At 45.6% G+C, this 9,750-nt stretch overlaps 1 long non-coding RNA gene across 1 annotated transcript in view; it reads left to right on the top strand.

Annotated features, from left to right (window-relative positions):
• Window positions 1–8,685, top strand: part of LOC107117390 — a 15,105-nt gene extending 6,420 nt beyond the window's left edge. Inside the window, exons 2-4 of the long non-coding RNA XR_001482736.1 lie at window positions 4,001–4,123; window positions 5,277–5,348; window positions 8,545–8,685. This is a non-coding gene — a long non-coding RNA (uncharacterized LOC107117390). The remainder of the gene's footprint in view (window positions 1–4,000; window positions 4,124–5,276; window positions 5,349–8,544) is intronic.
• The last annotated feature ends 1,065 nt before the right edge of the window (window positions 8,686–9,750 follow it).

Here is a 9,750-nt window from a genome sequence, read left to right as displayed (position 1 = left end):
GCACAGCACCACCACACCGTGAAGGTGAGGTCCTGTGGCTTGATGGTAGAGTACAGGCACATACTTTACAGGGGGGGACCCTGTTTTAACCAGTGGAAAAGTCTCAGATATTTTATTTAGTTAATTTACATTCCATCTTTCTGTTCATTGAGAACCCATGGTGGCTAAAAATCAATAAACACATCAAATACAATAACAGCAGGTGTTTAGAAAAGCTTTCTCGGCCTGAGTCACTAGAGAGCTACTGCTGGTCAGAGGACACAGTACTGGACTTCACAGACCCAAGGTCTGACTTGGACTAAGGCAGCTGCATCTTCAAGGCCCGGCCTCTGATGGCAACTCACCTCACTTCAGAAGAAGGTGGAGAAAAACAGTGACAGGCCCGCCATATATAGGGTTTGGGGTTTTTTTGTTTTGATAGTTAGCTTCTTTTCTTTATAAACACTTTATCAGAGTTAGCAACTCTCTCAGCTCAACCTACCCAAGGGTGTTTAGGGCTGCAACATCCAGGTAGGACCACGACTGCAGTCACACACGCGAAATAATGCACTTTCAATCCACTTTCCATCTACTTTCCAATGGGATTTTTACCGTATGAAATGGCAATAGGAGAGCTTCCAATTACAACCAATCTCCAGGCTACAGAGATCAGTTCCCCTGGTGAAAATGGCTGCTTTGGAGGGTGGACTCAACAGGATTCTACTGCAGAGAGGTCTCTCCCCTCCCTAAAGCCTGCCCTCCCAAATCCCCTCCCTAAACAGCTCCACTCCCCAATTTCCAGGAACCTCCCAACCTCTTTCTGTTCTGGGCTTTTTGACCAAATTGCAGGTGAGCCCCTGTGTCCTCATGGCCATAACTGGACAGTGCTGAGCATTCCCTACCCATTCTTTCAGCTGTTGGCTCACATTAGGCTGCAAAGAGGGTAAAGCAGGGCATACTAGATGATCAGTTCTGGCAAAAGGGTGGCTGGTCATAGGACTGAGAGGCAGAGCATGAGGCCAAGGAAATGGAGGCTGAAATGTTCCAGCAAAGCTTTCTCAGAGTGAGACTGCATGGTGTCTTCCTGAGAAGACGGTTCAGAAGTCCTGGGCTACATGTGCATTTGCAGGACATCCCTCTTCTTCACCTTCCCTCTAGATGCAGAACAATGCTGCCTTGGGCTGCCTGGTGTCTCCCTGGCCAACCCTGATGCCAGCATCTGGGTGCAGGCCAGGGTGACTGAGGGCCAACTGCACAACATTCTGCCCTGCCAGTGGGGTAATTCAGCTGGGCAGAATGAGACCAGAAGCCCTTTATCTCCTTTCTGACCCCAGAGCCATTAGGCACCAACCTCTGGTCACAGCTGGCACACAGGTATTTTCTACCTGCCTTCTCTTCCATTCAGTTGACTTTGAATTTAAAAAAAAGTTGAGGCAGGAGTGCTCCTTCTCCACCCTCTCCTCCTCCCTCTGCCCTTTCCCCTCACATCAGGAGACGCTGATCTCTGACCCTCACTTTCCATGTGACTTTCCAAAGCTCCGGAAGTATGATGTTGCACAGTCTCCACTGTTACCCAGACCCATCCACATGTCAGGTCTGTCATGTGGAGAGTGTCCTCTAGTGCAAAAACTGTAGAACACAAGTCCCATGGCAAGAAGGAGTATGTCAAGTCTCTTGTATATACAAGTACTAGTCTGGTGCAATAAGATCTTGAGGAGGAAGGTTGGAAGGGAAACAGAAAGAAAGTAGCTTAATTACCATACCCAAGGAACAGAAGGATAAAGTTCAGGCAAAAGCAGAAGGCAGGGAGCAGTTGCAGTAAAACCATCACAAAGCATAAGAAGAGACTTGGGTTGGATCAGTGGTTTATCTAGTCCAGCATCCCATCTCACTCAGTGGCCAACTAGTTCTTCTGGACAGCCAACAGCAAGGCATAGAGGCAGAAGCCTTCTCCTGATGTTGCCTCCTGGCTCTGGGATTCAGAGGTTTAGTGCCTCTGAACATGGAATTTCCCCTCAGTCACCATGGCTAATGGCCACTGATAGGCCTATCCTCCATGAATCTATCTAATCCCCTTTTAGAGATGTTTATTCCTGTGGCAGTGAAACCCACATTTTAATCATATGTAGCAATCCAATGAGACCATTCACTTTTGCACAGCCTTAGTGTGTTGGTGCATTACTTTTAAGCTAAATGGTGGGCAGGGGGCTTCCAGTTAGGTTGCCAACTCTGGATTGCAAAATTCTGGAGATTTAGAAATGGGGCTTGGGACAGATGGAGTTTGGGCAGAGGAGGGAGCTTGTTAGGGATGTGACACCCTGGAGTCCACCTTTTGAAGCTGCCATATCCTCCAGGGGAACTGCTCTCTGTTGTCTGAAGATCAGGAGTAATTCTGGGAGATCTCCAGAGCCCCACCTGCAGGATGGATCCTGCCTTCACTGGCAAAAGATATATATAAAAGTTGTAAAGTATATTCCCTGGGCAGGGAGTGCCGAAGACTAGAGGGCACCACAGAGAACACCCTGATCCATGGCTTACTTTATTTCAGTTCAACAGAATGAGGAGGCAAGGCCACATGGTCCAGATTCTCTCTTGAACAAAATTAGTTACTAATCAAGCAATGTAGCTTTTGGCCTTTACTACAGCGGCTTTGAGATTCCTTAAAACGTTACCATTCCATTTTCTATGCAACAGTTATCAGGTACAATAGGTTTTCTGCTCACATCATGATGTGTCCGAAATGCAGTGGGAATTCTTTTTACTGAGTCTTAAGTCCTTCAAGCACTTTCCAATTCTTCTGGCAATAAACAAGCTTGCTAGGCTCCGGCAACAAACTTTATCCCCCTTTATAACGTGCCCGGCTGTAATGCTTCAAGTTAGATAGAACTGAGACAAAGGTCATCACTGTGTTTTTGTTTGTTTGGGGAATATATTGCACAACCCTTGACAAAATCACATCTGCTGGGTTTTGCAGCAGAATTTCTTTATGCTTATTATTTCAAATGCTTCATTACTTTTCCTCTTCCTTTTTTTGACTGCTAAAAAAAAAGAAGAAGAAGAGAAAGAATGTGGCCAGAAATATGTCAGCTCGACGGTGTGTAATTTGACAAGGGTTGTTTCTGTGCACTTGTATTTGAGCTAGTGAGATAATAATGAATCGTGCACAGCTTGGCAAATGCAGCTCGAAGTATCATACTAAATGACTACCTTGGTTTCCGAGCAGAACATCAAGTTACTCAGAGGAATTCAATATGGTTTCGACAGGTATTGCATCAAGGAGTCTGTGTTCAAAGACAGATGCCAATCATTTCCCAGGCATGTGTGCGAACGAAATGAGGGATGCTTCATGAAAGCCCTAGCGTTCCATAAAGTTTCTCTAAAACTTAACTTTTAAATTCACTCCAGATTAAATGTCACCTGCTGCTCTCAAGTCTTTATTATTATTATTATTTCGCGCAGAAATCCACCTCGATTTAGGATGACGGTGATGGTGAAATGGCAGATGGCGCCAGGCATTTGACAATTTCACGATGACCATTTTGAAACAGCTTTTTCTGCACATGAAGTTTCATTACAGACTTCTCTGAAGGGATCCTTTCCCAATCTTGTATGGCCAGTCTGCAAGGTTGTGCCTCCCCCTGTACACACCCAGGGGATGGGGGTGTGTGCAGTACTCCATAGGGGGAGCAAAGGAACAAGCCCTGTTATCAAGTGCAGATATACTGCACATGCTGGCCAATGGGAGGCCAGAGACAGGCAGGCTTAAACAAAGGTCCATACCAGCCACCTTGGCACTTTCCACTGGCAGTTCTATACCCTCCCTCTCCTTCCCATCTTACATTGTAGGATTACTTCGTCACTCATGGGCCAGTAGGAAATTTGGCTCAAACTCTAACAAGGTGTCAGCAAGCTGCCAAAGGTTCTTTTCCATGTGTATATGCTCACCCTTGTTTTTCCCCCTCTGTAGATGCGATCGGCGTGTCATGCACATATCTCTCCAGTAACTATGCATTCCTTTCAGAGTACGCCAGTCCTGCTTTGATGTACTGCTATCTCGCCAAGGCCACAGGTGGAAGAGCAGAGGAGCTTTGCTTTGTCTTTAATTAGCAGAAGCCATGGGAATTGCATACCTATTTACAATTAGGTAACCGTTGCTTTCCATGTTTATGAGCTGTTATGTTTATGAACTTGCTTTAACCTTTCATTCCTCTTGAGTCTTTGTTATTCTGAACAGTGACCCTATTCAAGTGCTTCATGGCTTCAATAAAGTAAAACCTTCTAGTAAGTGTGTGCTACGTTGTTTGCTGTGGGGACCTGACACAAGGTCCTCTTCCTTACTCTGCACTGTGGTTAAGGGGAGCCTGAGATTCCAGGTACTGATGGTCTCTCTAAGTAGACATTTACATAGCCCACAAATGCAGTGCAAGTTCAGGAGTCTTCCTCAAACCAGCTTTCAAGGCTGCTGAGATGAAATTCAAGATGGCATTACTTTTTGTCTGGGAGAGATGATGCCTCCTATGGCACATGCATGCATATGGGGGGGGGGGACGGCATGCCAGTCATCTTCAGTGCAATAACCGGGGGCACCATGATGCCTGCCAGTGAGTCCCTAGTGTCCATTTAGTGAACAGCAGACACTGAGTGGCAGTCAGACGTAGAGAGGTCGCTGACTTATTTGTCCTCAGAGAGCTCTAGATATGTAGTCACCCCAGTCGCTTATCTCTCTCAACTGGAGACTCCCAGTCAATGGAAGGCATTTCCCCCTGCCAGATGGCACGCACTCCCTTCTGCGGTTCTGGAGGGGTGATACAAAAAGGCTCCCAAGGCAAATAGGCTTGGCCCCTGTAGTTCAGGTGAGACTGAAACTATAGAACATGTATTAGTTTGCTGCCCTTTTTACCACGAGATTTACTCTAAGTTTATTCTTCCTTTGCTTAGCAGACATGCCGGTCGTTCAGATCTGGTGTATACCAGAATGTTACTTGCAGATGTAAAATCACAGAGAACAAGTTTGGTGTAGTGGTTAAGTGCTCATACTCTAATCTGGGAGAACCAGGTTTGATTCCACACTCCTCCACTTGCACGTGGCTGGGTGACCTTGGGCAAGCCATAATTCTGGCACAGCTGTTCTCAAAAAAGAGCAGTTTCTTTCAGAGTTCTCTCAGCCCCACCCACCTCACAGGGTGTCTGTTGTGGGGAGGGGAAGGGAAAGGAGCTTGTAAGCCACTCTGAGACTCCTTTGGGTAGTGAAGGGCGGGGTATAAATCCAACCTCTTCTCTTCTTCTTCATCTCTTAGTGCGGAGTTTTGTGCAGCACCTTGCAAAATCCATCAGAAACGTTTGCATATTGAAGAATTCTAACAATAATTGTACGTATTCATTTAATTATTGTTTACCCACTGTATTATACATACATTTTATTGTGATCTATGCCAACGGTGACTTGTGCTGATCCGTGACCACCCTTTGCGGGGAGGGCAGGGTATACATTTGATAATAAATAAATAAAAATAAATTGTATTGGATTGGATACTTCTTGAGTCTTCAGGATAAATTTCAAAGAATCATGAATAGAACAGAAAAACACAGGGAGCTTGAGGTCACTCCCTGACGGTTGATTGACCAACAAAGTGCTTAACTCATCCTGAAGAGGCACATCACAGCTTTGCACCCTCAGCTAGGCCATAGTCACAGATTTTCTTATGTCGCTGGGCTTGGCAACCTCTTCCTCCAATCACACAAGGAGTAAAGCCTCCTCTGTCATTAAAATGGGCACAACACAGCATTTCACAGCCAATACCAAGTTTGATCTGCCTTCTTTGAGCAGGGGTGCTTTGGAAGAGCCCAGAAGGAATTCCTTTCTGTCTGCTTCAGGTTGTAGTTGCCTCCATTGTAGAAGATCCAAATGAACCTCCCAATATTTTTGTGGAACCTCCAATATGTTGGTACCATGTCCCTGTAGTAGCCACATCATGGTGGCACCCCTTACTTCTTCTTAAGAGGGGCCATGACTATATGGTAGAGTATCTGTGTTGCATGCAGAAGTTCCCTAGGTTCAATTTTTGGCATTTCCATTTAAAAGGACCTGTTCTTCGGTCATGTGAAAGAGTTCTGAGTCTTGGGAGAGCCACCATCAGTCAGAGGAGATTGCACTGACCTTGATAGACCAATGATCTGACTCAGTACAAGGCAGCATCATGTGTTCTTTGCAAGGTGTTGAATGTGTGGGAGGTTACCCTCATGGGTCAAGCAGCAAACATGAAAACACGAAGCTGCCTTCTACTGAATCAGACCCTTGGTCCCTCAATAGCAGTATTGTCTACTCAGACTGGCAGTGGCTCTCCAGGGTCTCAGGTAGAAGTCCTTCGCATCACCTACTGCCCTGGAGATGCCAGGGATTGAAGCTAAGACATTTTTCATGTCAAGCAGATGCTCTGCCTCTGAGCCATGTCCCCTCCTCATGCTCTTGCAGCACAGAATCACTCTGTGTAGAAGTAGGCAAATGGAAATGACGGGATGGGGATGCCTCGAAGAATGTCTGCAGGAAGAACTCCTGCAGGGAGAGGCTCTGCAAGGGAAAGTTTCAAAGAAAAAGGTTGCATTGTCCCCCATTTACAATACAAACAAACAAACAAACACAAAAGTAAGTTTCAAAAGCCAACACTTTTTTTAAAAAAAAAAAGCCTCACAGATGTGACCTGCACAAAACAGAGAGAACAGACTATTCCAACAGCTATCACTTTTAAATAAATCAGCATTACTAAATATGCAAATAGCTGACATTTACTATGCTTTGTTCTCCATTTCCTCAAGACAGAATTACTGGGTAATTGATGGCTCTTTGATATCAGAGGGGAAATGTTTGCTTTGTCTTTTTTTATTTGATCAGTTTGGCGAACATTTAGTTACACTAAGTGAAAGAGCTGATTACAATAACCATTGTGGACTTTATTTCATGAAGCTTCACATCCCTGCAGTGTGAGGCAGTTAATATACCATCCATATACGAAAATGTGAAGGGGTGTGCCTGTAATCCCATCATGTGCATAGTGCTAAAATCCATGCTCTAATAAGGGAGAAATGACCTATTTCTAGAACAAATGTAAAATAGATCTCTGATGGGGCTAGAGTGCCTCCAAATTTCTCTTAATTTGAATTTCTCTGCAGGTTCCACAGTTTCAGACTACCTGCTTTTGTGTCTGGTGGAGCTGATGAATTAGGAATCCTTTTCTAGGTCCAATTTTTATTTCCTACATTTGCACAAAGTCATGTACAGGTGTTCGACACAGCTCGAGTTCCGTTCACGTGCTCTCCCTTTCTTGTTATCAACAAGCATGAATTCATTAATAAAATACTGCAAAAAGGCAAACTTGAGACAGTACATACAGTTGTATTGAGTTTCTTTATCTTTTGTGTGTTACCAGTACAGAGGAGTGCATATGTGTATTAGTAAAATGTCTCCTACCCAGGTTTGATGCAATCATACGTATGATCAGGGTTGTCTTTGATTGCAGTGTTAGATCAATAGACATTTATTTGTTTATTTGTTTATTTATTTTTCGTATTTATATTCCGCCCATCCCATAAACGGGCTCAGGGCGGGTCACAACAGTTCAATAAATACAATAAAATTTAAAACACATCAAAACATATGAAATCAATAGTCATGCTTGCCGTAGGGAGAATCTGTCCCACTGATGTAACTAGTTATGGCCAGTTATCAGTAGGTGGGAGACATATGTGGATGCCTGCTGCCTCAGCCACAGGCATATGTGCATAGTGAACATGAGAGGGGTGCACAAGGAGTAGACAGAAAATTAAAGCTGCACATGATTCCATGCCAGAATTAATTTTAGTGATAGATGGACATTTTTCAATGCAATCAACAGGCAAACTTGCTTTGACTGAACTCCCTGGCTTACGCACAAGGTGCCAGAGCCAGACAAGGTCACATCAGCAGGTGCATGATGTGCTGGTATGTGCCCCCATCCACCCCACCCCCCATTTCCCTCCCGCTGGTGTTTTAGGTACTGGCAGTCACCGCGCACTTAACCACTACACCGCTACACTACTACACCACCACTACACCAAACCTAATCACCAAACCTAATCACTTAGTGGTGTGTATCCAACCATGCTACCTGTTCAGTTGTCCAACAGAACATCATTTCCAATAGAGGAAGAGGAAGTAATCATTTCTACTAAGGATGTGCATTTTGGGGGGTGGGGTGGAAAAATTCAGATTCAGAGTTGTGGAGGGGGGCACCAATGCCATAATTCCAAATGTTCAGGTATGTCTATAGTGGGTTTTGTTTATTTTTAGGGGGAGAGGGGTTTGAGTTCCAGGTGTATGGGTCCATTGTTTCCTATGGGGAAACAAGGAATATTTGTGGAGGTCTTGAACAGGCAGTTGAGCTGAAAACAGCACCAACATTGCAGAGTACAAAGTTCTCCCTCTTTTCTAACATACTCCAGGTTTGAAGGGGGGCAGCTAAAGATATCTGGCTTTATGGGTCCCTAAACAGGGTGCCTCCAGACATCCTGATGTCCATTATTTCTTCACAGGAAAACACCATGCTTCCTCCAAGGCGATATCAAAGCACAACAGAGAAAAAAACCCTCCTCGAAAAAACAAAGCTCACCTCCCACAGAGCAGAGCGAACCCATAGGTCACCAGGCCACAGCCCGGAACTCCCAGCAGTATTTTGAGGGTGAGGATAAGAGCAACAGCATGCTGATGTCCCTTCCAGTGAAAACCAGAACTGGCATCATGACTCAGGGGATGTTCTAGGATTTGCAAACTATGGTTAAACCATAGTTTTTGGCAAATCCTAGACATCATTATGTGCTGGTATGTGCCCCCATCCACCACCCCCATTTCCCTCCCGTGGGTGTTTTAGGTACGGGCAGTCAATAGCAAGGTTTACTGGGATGTCTCCCACCATAGCAGGAGACCTGACAACCCTAGAACCCTTCAAATCATTGGAGCATTTTAGTGGCGAGCATTTTGAGTTGATTTTTTAAAAAAGAATCTGGTTCTGTATTTAGTGTGCCCCCCCCCCATTATTAGCTTCTGTGTTGGGGTATTCATATTTGGTTTTGGGTTTTTTAGTGCATTTACCTAGTTTTTTATTTATTTTTTTATTTATACGTTCAATTTATAGACTGCTCTGACCTGAAGGTCTCAGAGCGGTTTACAGGCAGGTTGCAAGTGCAAATTTACTCCTAATCTACGGCCACATAGTACAGGGCTACCTACCAGCACCCAGGTGGCGGGCTAGTTGTTCTTCCGGCTTCCGGCTTTCTTTTTCCTTCAGGCGGCCCAGTTTGGGGTCAGCATCCCACTTTCCGGTGTTCAGGAGCAGGTCCTCCATCTTGTGGTCTCCTGGTGCACAACCCTGTGTCAGTCTCGGCCCGGCCTATGTCCCTATTCGGCTCCGCCACGCCTGCGCCTCCACATCACTGTACTCCTCCGTGACTCCACCTCCACCTCTGCTGGGTCTCGCCATATGATGTTGCTCTCCACTGGCCACCAGGGATCGTTTCACCACCGCTCCACCGCCATTGCCGCCATTGCCACCATCGTCGCTGCCACTGCCGCTGATGTTGCCACCACACCACACACCTCACGAAGGAGGGTGCCCCCTACCCTCTAAGGGCAGGTACCCATTTATCTACTTGCTCCATTTTACTTTTGCTTTCGAACCGCTGGGTGGGCGGAAGCTAGGACTAGGGCCGGGAGCTCACCCCGGCCATGGTGGGTCTCGAACA

This window comes from Gekko japonicus, unplaced genomic scaffold (assembly GCF_001447785.1).
Source record: "Gekko japonicus isolate JY-2015 unplaced genomic scaffold, Gekko_japonicus_V1.1 scaffold733, whole genome shotgun sequence".
NCBI classification, from domain to species: domain Eukaryota; kingdom Metazoa; phylum Chordata; class Lepidosauria; order Squamata; family Gekkonidae; genus Gekko; species Gekko japonicus.
This window is presented reverse-complemented; position numbering and strand designations above follow the sequence as displayed.